Source organism: Capra hircus, chromosome 18 (assembly GCF_001704415.2).
Source record: "Capra hircus breed San Clemente chromosome 18, ASM170441v1, whole genome shotgun sequence".
In the NCBI taxonomy this organism is placed as follows: domain Eukaryota; kingdom Metazoa; phylum Chordata; class Mammalia; order Artiodactyla; family Bovidae; genus Capra; species Capra hircus.
The window spans coordinates 30987443-31003414 of NC_030825.1; the positions used below are offsets into that span (position 1 = coordinate 30987443).

General features: G+C 40.1%; 1 protein-coding gene across 1 annotated transcript in view; it reads right to left on the reverse strand.

Annotated features, from left to right (window-relative positions):
* Positions 1–15972, reverse strand: part of CDH8 (cadherin 8) — a 397394-nt gene that overhangs the window by 329022 nt on the left and 52400 nt on the right. The window lies entirely within an intron of this gene.

Below are 15972 nucleotides of genomic sequence, written 5' to 3' on the forward strand. Positions count from 1 at the left end.
GATCATCATTTCAGGATCTGAATAAGATCTGTGTGGGGGGTTCAGTGAATTTCTCTTGGATTCTGTGAACCTCTTCATACTCTGCCGTTATTTCTGCATAAGTCAGTTGAAATGATTTTATTATCAACCAAGATTCCAGAATAGAAACAGTACTGAGAATAAGAGTGTGTAATTTGGTAAGTGTTAGACTAAAAAGCTGACCTTTTCCAGTCAGTCCTGTGGTGTTGGAGAAGACTCATGAGAATCCCTTGGACTACAAAGAGATCCAGCCAGTCCATCCAAAAGGAAGTCAGTCCTGAATATTCATTGGAAGGATTGATGTTGAAGCTGAAACTCTAATACTTTGACCACCTGATGTAAAGAACTGACTGATTTGAAAAGACCCTGATGCTGGGAAAGATTGAAGGCAGGAGGAGAAGGGGACGACAGAGGATGAGATGGTTGGATGGCACCACCGACTCAACGGACATGGGTTTGGGTAGACTCCAGCAGTTGGTCATGGACAGGGAGGCCTGGCATGCTGCGGTTCATGGGGTCACAAAGAGTCAGACACGAATGAGCGACTGAACTGAACTGAGACTAAAAATACATAGTACCTGTGTAACTATGGCATAATGGACATTGGTGGAGACCTTAACTGTAAACCAAAGCTGGAAGAGTATGAGTAGCTTAAAGCTTCTTAAGCTTAACCCTTTGTTACCATACTGATGGTAACCCACTCTCATCATTGGAGGATTCACTCCATGTGAATCTATGCAAACAACGCATATGTCTTTTAAAAAATGCATATTAATCCATTTGAGAAAAACAGTCTGGAATGCAGACATCCAGTATAAAGATCAGTTTCCAGAATACCTAACGGTACATGAAACCAATGGGCTGTTACAAGGCATAATATTAAAAAGCCAGAATTGTTAACAAAGAACACGAAGTCATGGAATTTGGGCAACATTTTTTTAAGGTGAACTTTCACTGCTGTGGAGTTAAGATAAGTCCCTTAAACTCTTTTCAGAGATTTTGCTATCTTCTCCCACTCACACAGCAGTTAACCCTCTGAGAGATCCTGGCATGGCAGTGCCTCAAGGGCAGACAGAACACTGTTTGTCTTGGATTCTCCAGCCCCAAGCAGTGTCTAGAGCAGAGTAAACACTCAAAAATGTCTGTGTAAGGAACAACAGCAAAGAAGAGGCAGGAAGTTGGGGAGGACAAATCTTAAAATTCATTGGTGCAAAAAATACCATTATAAGAAGATATTATTCTATACTTCTTGAAGGTCATTTACTTCAGGCGTCTTTCCAATGCATTCAAGAAAAGTGCCTCCTGGCCAGGGAGGGGGTGGAAGGCCGGGTAGGGTGAATTGGGAAGTTGGAAGTGACATATATACACTACTACGGATAAAATAGATACTAATAAGAACCTATTGTGTAGCACAGGGAACCCTACTCAGTGATTTGTGGTGACCTAAATGGGAAGGAAATCTAAATAAGAGCGGAGACATATATATGTATACATACACACATACATACATGCACACAACCAGTTCACTTTGCTATACAGCATAAACTAACACAACACTATAAAGCAACTCCTCTAATAAAATTTTTTTAAAAATGAAAAGGTGACTCCTCTCCAGGACTTGTGTCTTAAAAAACATGATGGCTAAACTGTCAAGGTGATAAATTCTTTTCTATGAATAAGGTGAGTTTGAAGTTAAGCGTAATTGAAATCAGCGCCAGTATGTTACATATAATGAAGCAGTCTGAAACTAAACAAAAGAACTTGGGGGAAAAATACCCCTGGAATTGCCATAAGAAATTTTGGGAGGTAAAGTGAATGGATCAGGATAAGTTTCGTTTTATGTAAGTTAAGGGTGTGGAAGTGAAGAATAATCTTTAAGATCATGGAGAATGATGACATGTATATGTATGGCTGAGTCCCTTCACTTGAAACTATCACAGCATTTTTAACAGGCTATATCCCAATACCAAAGTTTAAAAAAAAAAAAAATCATGCCTGCCTATAACACTGCTATAGGGCATCTGAACTCTCAGCTTCCAATATTGAATTTACCATATTTGAACTGTGTGTTAATGGACACACTGTATTTATTAATTCATTTTTTTTCCCTTCACAGCCACACTGGTTAGATTCTTGCCAGCTTATTAAAGAACCTACCACACAGACAGTACTAGCAAGCATTCAGTACATATTAGCTTTAGTGGTTGTTTGTCATTTTTATCATTATTTTTGTTGTGGTTTTCATTGTTATTACAGTACAGAATCATCTAAAATGTGCCAGTATATTCAACAATTTTTTTTCAACCTCCATCCAAGCGCAGTTTAAATCCAGAATCTATTGATGTGTGATTTCTTCCTCTTTTGGCAGGGAACCCCTACTATCTTTGGATGCTCCAAAATTTTCTTCTGCTCTTCTATTAAAATCTTTATCCAGCTTCACAAGGTATGCCAGCATTTTAGTGAGTGTATCAGGCTAGTAGTTCTGAAACACAAGGTTCTCATTATTTGTGTGTATGTGTGTGCATTTCTCTCTGTACAAATCAGGCTTTTCTTGACCCATTCGGTAAAAAGGCTAAGATCTATTGCCCTGACTATTCATACTGAGGGAAACTACCAAGAATGGTTTTGTTGTTGCTGCTACTGCTATTACTGTTGGAGGTGGCGGTGGTGTAATGATTTTGTATGGGTAACACATTTATACAAATAAAACCCTCCAAGATGTTTGCTTCAAACTAGTCTGAAACTGAATAATTCCAGTGGGCTTATAATTAGCCAAATACTGTTGTTATTGTTGTTTAGGCGCTAAGTCGTGCATGACTCTTGGCGACCGCATCGACTGCAGCACGCAAGGCTCCTCCGTCCTCCACTATCTCCCAGAGTTTGCTTAGATTCACGTTCACTGAGTTGGTGATGCTATCGCACCATCTCATCCTCTGCTGCTCCCTTCTCCTTTGCCTTCAATCTTTCCCACCATCAGGGTCTAGTTTTCGTTTCTAATGTCTGTAGTTTCGTTTCCACTATCTATTTCTAAGGTTTCCCTTATGATAAACTGAAGAGAACAAAGATTTACTGACGGTCATCTACTGCATGAGAGGTTATGCATATATTTTACATGAATTGTTCCCCATTTTGCATGAAGAAGCTGACATTCTTTGACCTTAAGCTACCTGCACAAGCTCACACTTCTTGTCAGTGATCCAAATTCAGATATTTTTGACTCAAAGCCCATGCATTTTCTACTGGATTGACCCTCTGTAATGGCAACTACAAAAGGCTACTTAGAGCTGATTTTTACTTACAACAAACGGGAAACTGCATTCTCTGTAAGTGGAGCTGTAACAACCCTTGCTGCTTTTTGCCTAAAAGCCTCCTCACCTCCTTCCTGCCAATCTTTACCTTTTAATCCCTGTTTGAGGCTGCAAAGTAGAGAACTGCAGGCAAATATTTATTCATGAAATGAGCCATTTTCCCCTATTTCTAACCCATCCAAAACTGCTCTAGTTTCTTCTCAAACTTTTGAAAAGCAATTTGCTTCTGGGCTGAAAAAGAGCAGAAAGAAATAAAGACTCGAAGCCCAGAGCTAGAGCCAGAACAGATGAGCCCAAAGGAAGTGTCTTCAGTAAGGTAGGCACTTCAATAAATCCTAGCTACTGACAACACACATTTCAGATATTAGAGGTGAGACGTAATACAGGACTGTTAGAATTGGGGTAAAAGGCTTTCCTCATCTCCTGTGGATGAGCGAAAAGCGAACCTGAGAAGCATTAGTAAGGCCAAGATAGGGGCCAGCTAAAGTTTGTCACTGACATTTTTCTCACTGATTAGTAAAATAGAAATCTTTATTTGGAGAGCAACATAAATTCTCATAAAGATAGACAGATACTTTGCACAGGTGCCTCCACTTTACCATCACACACCCATGGGAGGCATCACTGATCATTCAAGGTACTAGTTCTCAGGAGACCAGGATTAGCCTAACCATTTTTATGAACACAACCTTCCAACAAGCCTCTATCAATCAGTGGAAGAGATACAAAGGAAAAAAAAAAAAAAACAAAAACAAAGCAAAACCTTTGTGCAAACCCAAACACAGAAGACAGAGAAAATGAATGATTGCTTTTTTTTTTTTAATTTGCCCTGTTTTTTTACATAGTATCTGTCACTGTTCTTTCTTTCGTGGTAAGGAATACATTTATTACCTTCACTGTGATAATAGCTTCACAGTGTAAGCATATGTCCATATGTCCAGACTCATCAAATTGTATGCATTAAATATATGCAGTTTCTGTACATCAATTATATCCCAATGATCTGTTAAAAATGATAAAAGAACTTTAAAGGTAGGTGAGACGTTGTCTGATGAATAGAATGGGGAAACAGAAGAAGGAATTTTCTTAAGGGCATCCAAATGTTTAATTACAAGTACTCATAGTTACATCCTCAGATAAGTGGATGATATCACACTAATGGCAGAAAGCTAAGAGGACCTAAAGAACCTTCTGATGAGGGTGATAGAGGAGAGTGAAAAAGCCATCTTAAAACTAAATATTATAAAAAACAAAACTTAAGATCATGGCATCTGGCCTCATGATTTCATGGCAAATAGAAGAGAAAAAGTGGAAACAGTGGCGGATTTCCTCTCAGAGAGAGCCCTTTCTTGGGCTCTAAAATCACTGCAGATGCTGACTGCAGCCATGAAATTAGAAGATGATTGCTTCTCGGCAGGGAAGCTATGACAAACCTAGACAGTGTGTTAAAATGCAAAGACATCACTTTGCCGACAAAGGTCCATATAGTTAAGCTATGGTCTTTCCGGTAGTCACGTATGATTGTGAGAGCTGGACCATAAAGAATTGATGCTTTAAAATGATGGTGCTGGAGAAGACTCTTGAGAGTCCCTTGAACTGCAAAAGGAGATCAAACCAGTCAATACTAATAGAAATAACCCTGAATACTCATTGGAAGGGCTGATGCTGAAGTTGAAGCTCCAATATTTTGGCCTCCTGATACGAACACCCAACTCATTGGAAAAAAAAAAAAAAAAAAAAAAAACCCTGAGGCTGGGAAAGATTGAAGGCAAAAGAAGAAGAGCACAACAGAGGATGAGATGGTTGGATGGCATCACTGACTCAGTTGACATGAACTTGGGCAAACTTGGGGAGATGGTGAAGGACAGGGAAGCCTGGAGTGCTGCAGTCCATGGGATCAGGAAGACTCAGACAAGGCTTGGCTACTGAACAACACCACCACTCACATCTACTTACTGTTTAATCAGTGAATACTCTCTTCATTTCAGAAAAGCTTTAAGACTATCAAATAAGAGGTACCATTTAGCTATTTATTTATTTGGCAGCATTTACTAAGCACCTGTTTCATGTCAGATACTTTAACATCTCCTGCAGAAGTCAAGATGAATCTTGCTTGGTTTCACCTTCAAGAAAAAATAACTTCGCTCATTTATATATCCTTTTATTGAAATTCAGCATGCAGAAACGTGCTTCTCTTCTCGCGAGCCATTACGTAAGTAGTTTACAGAGAGTATGTGCAAAACTTGATGCACTCCATCCAGAGTCAATCCAAACATAGGAACTAAAGAACGGAAGGAGAAAGAGGAGCTAAAGAAGGTAGGCAGAAGGTACTCAGGATTGTATAAGAAGGCACTGAAACCTTATAGACACATGAGAGGAAGTACATGGACCTCCAGGGAAGCCCTGAGGAATATAAGGACTGGGGAAAGAATATACATTTAGAAGTGCTCATACTATGTACCTTGGCACAGGGATTTCCTATGAAGAACTAAGGATGTGTCCTGGGACTGAAAAGGCAGAGAGGAAAGGCTGCAAGTGAAAGTGTTAGTGGCTCAGTCATGTCTGACCCTTTGCAACCCCACGGACTATAGCCCACAAGCCTCCTCTGTCCATTGGGATTTCCCAGGCAAGAATACTGGAGTAGGTTGCCATTTCCTTCTCCAGGGGATATTCCTGACCCAGGGATTGAACCCAGGACTCCTGCACTGCAGGCAGATTCTTTACCATCTGAGCCACCAGGGAAGCCCTCAGTTCAGTTCAGTCACTCAGTTGTGTCTGACTCTTTGCGACCCCACAAATCGCAGCACACCAGGCCTCCGTGTCCATCACCAACTCCCAGAGTTCACTCAGACTCACATCCATCGAGTCAGTGATGCCATCAGTCACCTCATCCTCTGTCATCCCCTTCTCCTCCTGCCCCCAATCCCTGCCAACATCAGAGTCTTTTCCAATGAGTCAACTCTTTGCATGAGGTGGCCAAAGTACTGGAGCTTCACCTTCAGCATCATTCCCTCCAAGGAAATCCTAGGGCTGATCTCCTTCAGGATGGACTGGTTGGATCTCCTTGCAGTCCAAGGGACTCTCAAGAGTCTTCTCCAACACCACAGTTCAAAAGCATCAATTCTTCAGCGCTCAGCCTTCTTCACAGTCCAACTCTCACATCCATACATGACCACAGGAAAAACCATAGCCTTGACTAGACGGACCTTAGTCGGCAAAGTAATGTCTCTGCTTTTGAATATGCTATCTAGGTTGGTCATAACTTTCCTTCCAAGGAGTAAGCATCTTTTAATTTCATGGCTGCAGTCACCATCTGCAGTGATTTTGGAGCCCAGAAAAATGAAGTCTGACACTGTTTCCACTGTTTCCCATCTATTTCCGACGAAGTGATGGGACTGGATGCCATGATCTTCATTTTCTGAATGTTGAGCTTTAAGCCAACTTTTTCACTTTCCTCTTTCACTTTCATCAAGAGGCTTTTTAGTTCCTCTTCACTTTCTGCCATAAGGGTGGTGTCATCTGCATATCTGAGGTTATTGATATTTCTCCCGGCAATCTTGATTCCAGCTTGTGTTTCTTCCAGTCCAGCATTTCTCCTGATGTACTCTGCATATAAGTTAAATAAGCAGGGTGACAACATATAGCCTTGATGTACTCCTTTTCCTATTTGGAACCAGTCTGTTGTTCCATGTCCAGTTCTAACTGTTGCTTCCTGACCTGCATACTCTCTCACAAATTTAGGTGTTAGAATGTGGGACTTCTGTTGAGTCAAATGTGGGGACATCATGCAAATGGTGAGGACTACAGTCCTGAAGACCTCACACTCTCCTTCTATTGTTTGCTAGTTATGAAAGTTTGGGCAATTTATTTTAACTCTATTCACCTCAGTTTCCTAATATATTGTACTGTTTCCATTAACATAGCAATACCTGTTTTTAAGTTTGCTTGCTTTTGTTTGAAGGATTATGGTGGTATTTGTAAACCCCTTCAAATCAGGGTCCACAATCTGAAGTTCTCAGGCTAATGCTGGACAATCCTTGTGAATAAAGATTTGTGGGGGACACAGAAACACCCATTCACTTGCCTTGGCGGTCTTTACTCCCTAACGGCAGAGTTGAACAGTTCCAACGAAGCCTGTGTGGCCCACAGAACCTATATTTACTCTCCAATCCTTTCTAGAAAAGTGGACTCCTGAACTCCTGGCTTAGAACGCTACCAGATTAGGCATGTTTCTGTTAAAACGCAATATCATAAAATTATTATATAGTGCAGATGGACTCCTCTCAGATAAAATATGTCTAAAAGAAACAAAGCTAGATTCAAGATCTGTTTCAGACCAAATTCTGCAATTCACCAGCAAAATGACCTTGAACAAGTCACTTTAGCTACACAGACAGACAGTCAGTCTGTGCGGTCGCTCAGTCCTGTATGACTCTTTGCGATCCCATGGACTGCAGGATGCCAGGCCTCCCTGTCTATAACCAGCTCCCGGAGTTTACTCAAACTCGTGTCCATTGAGTTGGTGATGCCACTCAACCATCTCATTCTCTGTAGTCCCCTTCTCTTCCCGCCTTCAATCTTTCCCAGTATCAGGGTCTTTTCAAATGAGTCAGCTCTTCACATCAGGTAGTCAAAGTATTGGAGTTTCAGTTGCAGCATCATTCCTTCCAATGAATATTCAGGACTGGTTTCCTTTGAAATGGACTAGCTGCATCTCCTTGCAGTCCAAGGGACTCTCAAGAGTCTTCTCCAACACCACATTTCAAAAGTATCAATTCTTTGGCACTCAGCTGTCTTCACAGTCCAACACTCACATCCATACATGACTACTGGAAAAACCATAGCATTGACTAGATGGACCTTTGTTGTTAATCTCAATGATTTTTAATACACTGTCTAGGTTGGTCATAATTTTTCTTCCAAGGAGTAAGCATCTTTTAATTTCATGGCTGCAGTCATCAGCTGCAGTTATTTTGGAGCCCAAGAAAATAAATTCTGTTACTGTTTTCACTGTTTCTCCACTTATTTGCCATGAAGTGATGGAACCAGATGCCATGATCTTAGTTTTCTGAATGTTGAGCTTTAAGCCAACTTTTTCACTCTCCTCTTTTACTTTCATCAAGAGGCTCTTTAGTTCTTCTTCACTTTCTGCCACAAGGATGTAATTATCTGCATATCTGAGGTTATTGATATTTCTCCCGGCAGTCTTGATTCCAGCTTGTGTTTCATCCAGCCCAGCATTTCTCATGATGTACTCTGCATATAAGTTAAATAAGCAGGGTGACAATATACAGCCTTGATGTACTCCTTTTCCTATTTGGAACCAGTCTGTTGTTCCATGTCCAGTTCTAACTGTTGCTTCCTGACTTGCATACAGATTTCTCAAGAGGCAGATCAGGTGGCCTGGTATTCCAATCTCTTTCAGAATTTTCCACAGTTTTTTGTGATCCACACAGTCAAAGGCATAGTCAGTAAAGCATAGTCAGTAAAGCAGAAATAGATGTTTTTCTGGAACTCTCTTGCTTTTTTGATGATCCAGTGGATGTTGGCAATTTGATCTCTGGTTCCTCTGCCTTTTTCAGCTTGAACATCTGGAAGTTCATGGTTCACATACTGTTGAAGCCTGGCTTGGAGAATTTTGAGCATTACTTTACTAGCATGTGAGATGAGAGCAATTGTGCAGTAGTTCGAGCAATCTTTGGTATTGCCTTTCTTAGAAACTGGAATGAAAACTGACCTCTTCCAGTCCTGTGGTCACTGAGGAGATTTCCAAATTTGCTGGCATACTGACTAGAGCACTTTCACAGCATTATTTTTCAGGATTTGAAATAGCATAATTGGAATTCCATCACCACCACTAGCTTTGTTGGTAGTGATGCTTCCTAAGGCCCACTTGACTTCACATTCCTGGATGTCTGGCTCTACAAGAGTGATCACATCAACGTGATTATCTGGGTCGTGAAGATCTTTTTTGTATAGTTCTTCTGTGTATTCTTGCCACCTATTCTTAATATCTTCTACTTCTGTTAGGTCCATACATTCCTGTCCTTTATTGTGCCCATCTTTGCATGAAATGTTCCCTTGGTATCTCTAAATTTCTTGAAGAGATCTCTAGTCTTTCCCATTCTATTGTTTTCCTCTATTTCCTTGTTCACTGACAAAGGCTTTCTTACCTCTCCTTGCTATTCTTTGGAATTCTGCATTCAAATGGGTATATCTTTCCTTTTCTCCTTTGCTTTTCACTTCTCTACTTTTCACAGCTATTTGTAAGGCTTCTTCCAACAGCCATTTTGCATTTCTTTTTCTTGGGGATGGTCTTGAGGGATAATTACATTACAATGCCAAAGATAAACAGGAGAGCATTGCCAAAATATTTACTACATTTTCTGGCATGTGGAATGCACTAAGTAAGTATTAGCTGTTAAGATTGTTACCAGTGATGCCTTTTGGCAACAAAACCAATCAGATTCATGACTATTTGAACAGTGAAATAAGGAAATCTGGAAAAAATGTCTGAGGAATGCAAATGATAACTAATAGTACCATATCCACTAATTTAAGACATGATAACTATCAATGACCCTGCTTTTATTATTAAGCTATTTGATCATTTTCTTATAACTGTAACAAACATTCATTACTGCTTTCCTCAAACTAAATTCCTCAAGAAGACTTATTTCTTAGTACAGTGGTTTCTGTTCTGATGGTCTATAATCAAGTGCTGGACATGAGGTTTCCAAACTCAACATCAATTAGGGGATACAGAGAAACAGCCTGTAGCCATTCCTCTGAACTCCTACTACTTGTGTGAGCAACAGTCTTCTCTACTCACTAGCTGTGGGAAATTGGGCAAGTCATTCAAACTTTCTGAATTTCAGTTTCCTTATCAGCAGAAAGGGATTGGATAACGCTCTCTTCATTGAGCTGTGGCAAAGACTCAATAAATTAATGTGTGCTAAGTTTGAGAAACGTATATGCAGGTCAGGAAGCAACAGTTAGAACTGGACATGGAACAACAGACTGGTTCCAAATAGGAAAAGGAGTAGGTCAAGGCTGTATATAGTCACCCTGCTTATTTAACTTATATGCAGGTACATCATGAGAAACGCTGGGCTGGAAGAAGCACAAGCTGGAACCAAGATTGCCGGGAGAAATATCAATAACCTCAGATATGCAGATGACACCACCTTTACAGCAGAAAGTGAAGAGGAACTAAAAAGCCTCTTGATGAAAGTGAAAGAGGAGAGTGAATGGCTTAAACTCAACATTCAGAAAACGAAGATCATGGCATCTGGTCCCATCACTTCATGGGAAATAGATGGGGAAACAGTGGAAACAGTGTCAGACTTCATTTTTCTGGGCTCCAAAATCACTGCAGATGGTGACTGCAGCTATAAAAGACGCTTACTCCTTGGAAGGAAAGTTATGACCAAGCTACATAGCATATTCAAAAGCAGAGACATTACTTTGCCGACTAAGGTCCGTCTAGTCAAGGCTATGGTTTTTCCAGTAGTCATGTATGGATTTGAGAGTTGGACTGTGAAGAAAGCTAAGTGCCGAAGAATTGATGCTTTTGAACTGTGGTGTTGGAGAAGACTCTTGACAGTCCCCGGACTACAAGGAGATCCAACCAGTCCATTCTGAAGGAGATCAGCCCTGGGATTTCTTTGGAAGGAATGATGCTAAAAGCTGAAACTCCAGTACTTTGGCCACCTCATGCAAAGAGTTGACTCATGGAAAAGACCCTGATGCTGGGAAGGATTAGGGGCAGGAGGAGAAGGGGACGACACAGGATGAGATGGCTGGATGGCATCACCAACTCTATGGACATGAGTTTGAGTGAACTTTGGTGATGGACAGGGAGTCCTGGCGTGCTGCACTTAGCAAAGAGTTGGACGTGACTGAGCGACTGAACTCAACTGAAGCTATTTAAAAAGTGCCAGGTCCATAATGGCCACTTAATAGACATAAGCCAGTCTTATTTCTAGATATAACGCTAGCAATTTTAGCTCTGATATATAACATATAAGTATTATTAATTTACCAGGACAGAAATTTGAGCACCAGGAACTCTGAGTCTGAGACTGTAAGAAAAAGAACTAAACTAGCATGTTGTTGTTATTTGGTTGCTAAGTCAGTTCTGACTCTTTGCAACCCTGTGGACTATAACCCACCAGGCTCCTCCGTCCATGGGAATTCCCAGGCAAGAATACTTGAGAGTGTTGCCATTTCCTTCTCCAGGGGATCTTCCCGACTCAGAGATCGCATCCGCATCTCATGCATTGGCAGATAGGTTCTTTACCACTGAGCCACCAGGAAAGGCTCTCAAATTAGCATATCTTTTAGCTTTTGAGTGAGCCTGTGGTTGGATGGCATCACTGACTCGATGGACGTGAGTCTGAGTGAACTCTGGGAGTTGGTGATGGACAGGGAGGCCTGGCACGCTGCGAATCATGGGGTCGCAAAGAGTCAGACACGACTGAGCGACTGAACTGAACTGAATTGAAGAGATTCTCTGCAGCTGGTAAAGAACTTTTTTTATGAAGCAATTTATATTCTGCCATAGAAGTGTGCTCTTTTTTTAATATTTGCTTTTATTGTGAAATAAGCTATCTATATACAAAATATACACATAACATATAAAAGAAAGGTTAAAGAATAATACTAAAAGGAACATTCATGAATTAATCAACCACATAAAAGTAGAATAATCCTAAAGTATTTGAAGCTTCTTATATGACCCTACAGAACAGCATCCCATCCCTCACTTATACTATTTCTCCAAATTCCATATTGGACCCCTTCCCCTTTATTTTTAGAATTCAACCTCACATATACTTCTCGGCTTGATTTTTTCCAACTCTTGTTTCTGAGATTTACCCTTGCTATTGGTTTCAGTTTTAGTTCATTCATTTATACCAAATTATCTTTAGACAATACCAGATCTATCCACTCTACATTAGTGAAAATCTGAGCTATTTACATTTTTTAACATTACAATGCCTATCTGGACCTTTTACTTGAACTCCAGTGCCTATGCCTAAGAGGAGTTTCTAGGGCATTTACCTAGGAGAAAAATTGCTAGGTAATAAATATATCCATAGTTTCAGTTTTCCTAGCTTCCATGATAATATTAAATTATTTTATAAAACAATTTTATGAGCTCACACACTACCTATCAGTTATAAGAACTTACCTTGCTCTATATCTTCATCATTTACTATTGTTCAACATGTAATTTTTGCATTGTGTTAGGTACACATTGCTGCTGCTGCTACTAAGTCACTTCAGTGGTGTCCGACTCTGTGTGACCCCATAGATGGCAGCCCACCAGGCTGCCCCATTCCTGGGATTCTCCAGGCAAGAACACTACTCAACTGCAATTATTAATTTGCATGATACATTTAGAGTAATTCACACTTCTCTTTTGCATCTTTTATTTATCTTTTGCTTATCATAATAATTTTTTGCCAGTTATAAGCAGCAAATACCTTTTCCTTTTCCCATTCACCTTTTTTCTAACTTTATGATGCCTAAATCAAAGTTCTTAAGTTCTTAATTTTATAAAAATTATTAACTTTTCTTTTATTGATCCATGATAATGCAACCACCCATGTCTTGTTTTTCTTCAAGAATGACTGTTTCAAACGTGGAGACTCTTAGTGATCCCAAATGCCTCTGCAGGGGTGGTCTGAAATACTTTTTGGCAGTTAAGTATCTTTCCAACAAAACCATGATACGTTCTAGACCTGCTACATTCTAAAGCCACTAGACACGTGGACAATTAAGTTTATGTTAATTAAAATTAAATAAAATTAAATACTCAGTTAGATTATGTTTTGAGTGTTCAATAACCATAAATGGTTAGTGCTATCATACTGGGAAACACCAGTGTGGAACATTTCTATCATCAGAGAAAGTTTTATCAAACAGCACCTTGATACAGAGCCATTAAAGGAAGTTGTTTTTTTTTCACTTCTAAAGAAAACACTGCAGCAATAAACCCAGAAAGATCTTCTGATTTTCAGTGTTTTTCATCTGGTTTTTGGATTTTTAAAAAATCACTACATGTAATGTCTTTGTTGCTGAATATAACTATCCTCATCCCAACAGGTAAAGAGCTGAAAAATAAAAAGGGTACTGTGTAGAAATATCCTAATAGTCTCAAGAGCAGGTGAGAGCTCCTCCATGGGACTTTCTCACTCCTTTCCACCTTTTTGATATTTGAATCCCCTGGGTAACCTGCAGGATGAGAGATCTCTGCTTATACATGCCTGGTGATAAGAAATTCAATATCGTCGTAGGCTCTCTCTATTTGCCCTGAACCAGCTCTAAAAGTCAACAAGGTCTACTTACGCTATGCTTTTTGGAGATAACAAAAAGAAAGAACATGTGGTCTTTGGCATGTTAAAGTAGTCAGGTTAGGCCCAGGATGGAGTTGCTCACACTTGCTCACATGTCAGCAAACAAAATTTTTCCTTAATTTCTATGCTTGACTCTCCCAGAAAAGGAAGACCTACATCAACCAGTCAGCACTTGCCAGCTCAGCACAGTTGCCTACCTGGTTCCATGGCTGCCCTTTCCTCCATATAAGGGGAGTAACCCTGCTTTAATTGGCCAATGTCCAGTATAACTCCTTTGTTCTTACTCACTTTGGTCTATAAAGCTCTTCTGAATTGCACAATAATAGACTGGATGTTCCTCAATTCATGATTGCTGAATACAGCCAATAAGATATTTAAAATGTACTCTGTTGAATTTTATTCTTTAACAGGTGTTTAACCATAATATTATGCAACTCATGCCTGAAATCATGAGAACTGAATACAACTAAGGACTGGAGGCTTGTACCCAAGGTGAAAGACTCTCTGCTCTCAAAGCAAGGGGCCAGGGTTAGATCCCTGGTTAGGGAAATAGATCCTGAACACCATGACTAAAAGATCCTGCATTCTGCAACTAAGACCCAGCACAGACATATAAATTTAAAATAGAAACAAAGGAGGCAAGAATATACACCAGAGAAAAGATAGTCTCTTCAGTAAGTGGTGATGGGAAAACTAGACCTCTACATGTAGAAGAATGAAATCAGAACACTTCCTAACACCATAAAAGTTAAAGTTAGTTGCTCAGTCATTTCCGAGTCTTTGTGACCCCATGGACTATAGCCCACTAGGAACCTCCATCCATGGAATTTTCCAGGCAAGAATACCAGAGTGGGTTGCCATTTCCTTCTCCAGGGGATCTTCCTGATCCAGGGATTGAACCCAGGTCTCCTGCGTTGCAGGCACACTCTTTACCATCTGAGCCAACAGTGAAGCATCATTACACCATACACAAAGATAAACTCAAAATGGATTAAAGACCCAAATGTAAGACCAGAAACTATAAAACTATTAGAAGAAAACATAGGCAGAACACTTTATGACATTAATCACAACAGGATCCTCTATGACCCATCCCCTAGAGTAATGGAAATAAAAACAAAAATAAACAAGTGGGACCTAATTAAACTTAAAAGCTTTTGTACAGAAAAGGAAACTATAAACAAGGTGAAAAGACAACTCTCAGAATGGGAGAAAATGATAGCAAATGAAACAACTGACAAAGGATTAATTTCCAAAATATACAAGCAGCTCATGCAACTCAATACCAGAAAAACAAACAACCCAACCAAAAAGTGGGCAGAAGACCTAAAGAGACATTGCTTCCAAGACATAAAGATGGCTAAAAAACACATGAAAAGATGTTCAACATCATTCATTATTACATAAATGCAAATCAAAGCTACAATGAGATATCACCTCACACCAATAAGAATCAGTTCCGTTCAGTTCAGTCGCTCAGTCGTGTCCGACTCTTTGCGACCCCATGAATCGCAGCATGCCAGGCCTCCCTGTCCATCACCAACTCCGGAGTTCACACAGATTCATGTCTGTCAAGTCAGTGATGCCATCCAGCCATCTCATCCTCTGTCATCCCCTTCTCCTCCTGCCCTCAATCCCTCCCAATATCAAAGCCTTTTCCGATGAGTCAACTCTCGCATGAGGTGGCCAAAGTACTGGAGTTTCAGCTTTAGCATCATTCCTTCCAAAGAAATCCCAGGGCTGATCTCCTTTAGAATGGACTGGTAGGATCTCCTTGCATTCCAAGGGACTCTCAAGAGTCTTCTCCAACACCACAGTTCAAAAGCATCAATTCCTGCAGTTTGGTATTGTAAAGCAAAATAAAGTAAAAATAAAAATTAAAAATAAATAAAAAATAAAAAAACAAAAGCATAAATTCTTCGGCACTCAGCTGTCCTCACAGTCCAACTCTCACATCCATACATGACTACTGGAAAAACCATAGTCTTGACTAGATGGACCTTTGTTGGCAAAGTAATGTCTCTGCTTTTCAATATGCTATCTAGGTTGGTCATAACTTTTCTTCCAAAGAGTAAGCGTCTTTTAATTTCATGGCTGCAGTCACCATCTGCAGTCATTTTGGAGCCCAGAAAAATGAAATCTGACACTGTTTCCACTGTTTCCCCATCTATTTCCCATGAAGTGATGGGACCGGATGCCATGATCTTCATTTTCTGAATGTTGAGCTTTAAGCCAACTTTTTCACTTTCCTCTTTCACTTTCATCAAGAGGCTTTTTAGTTC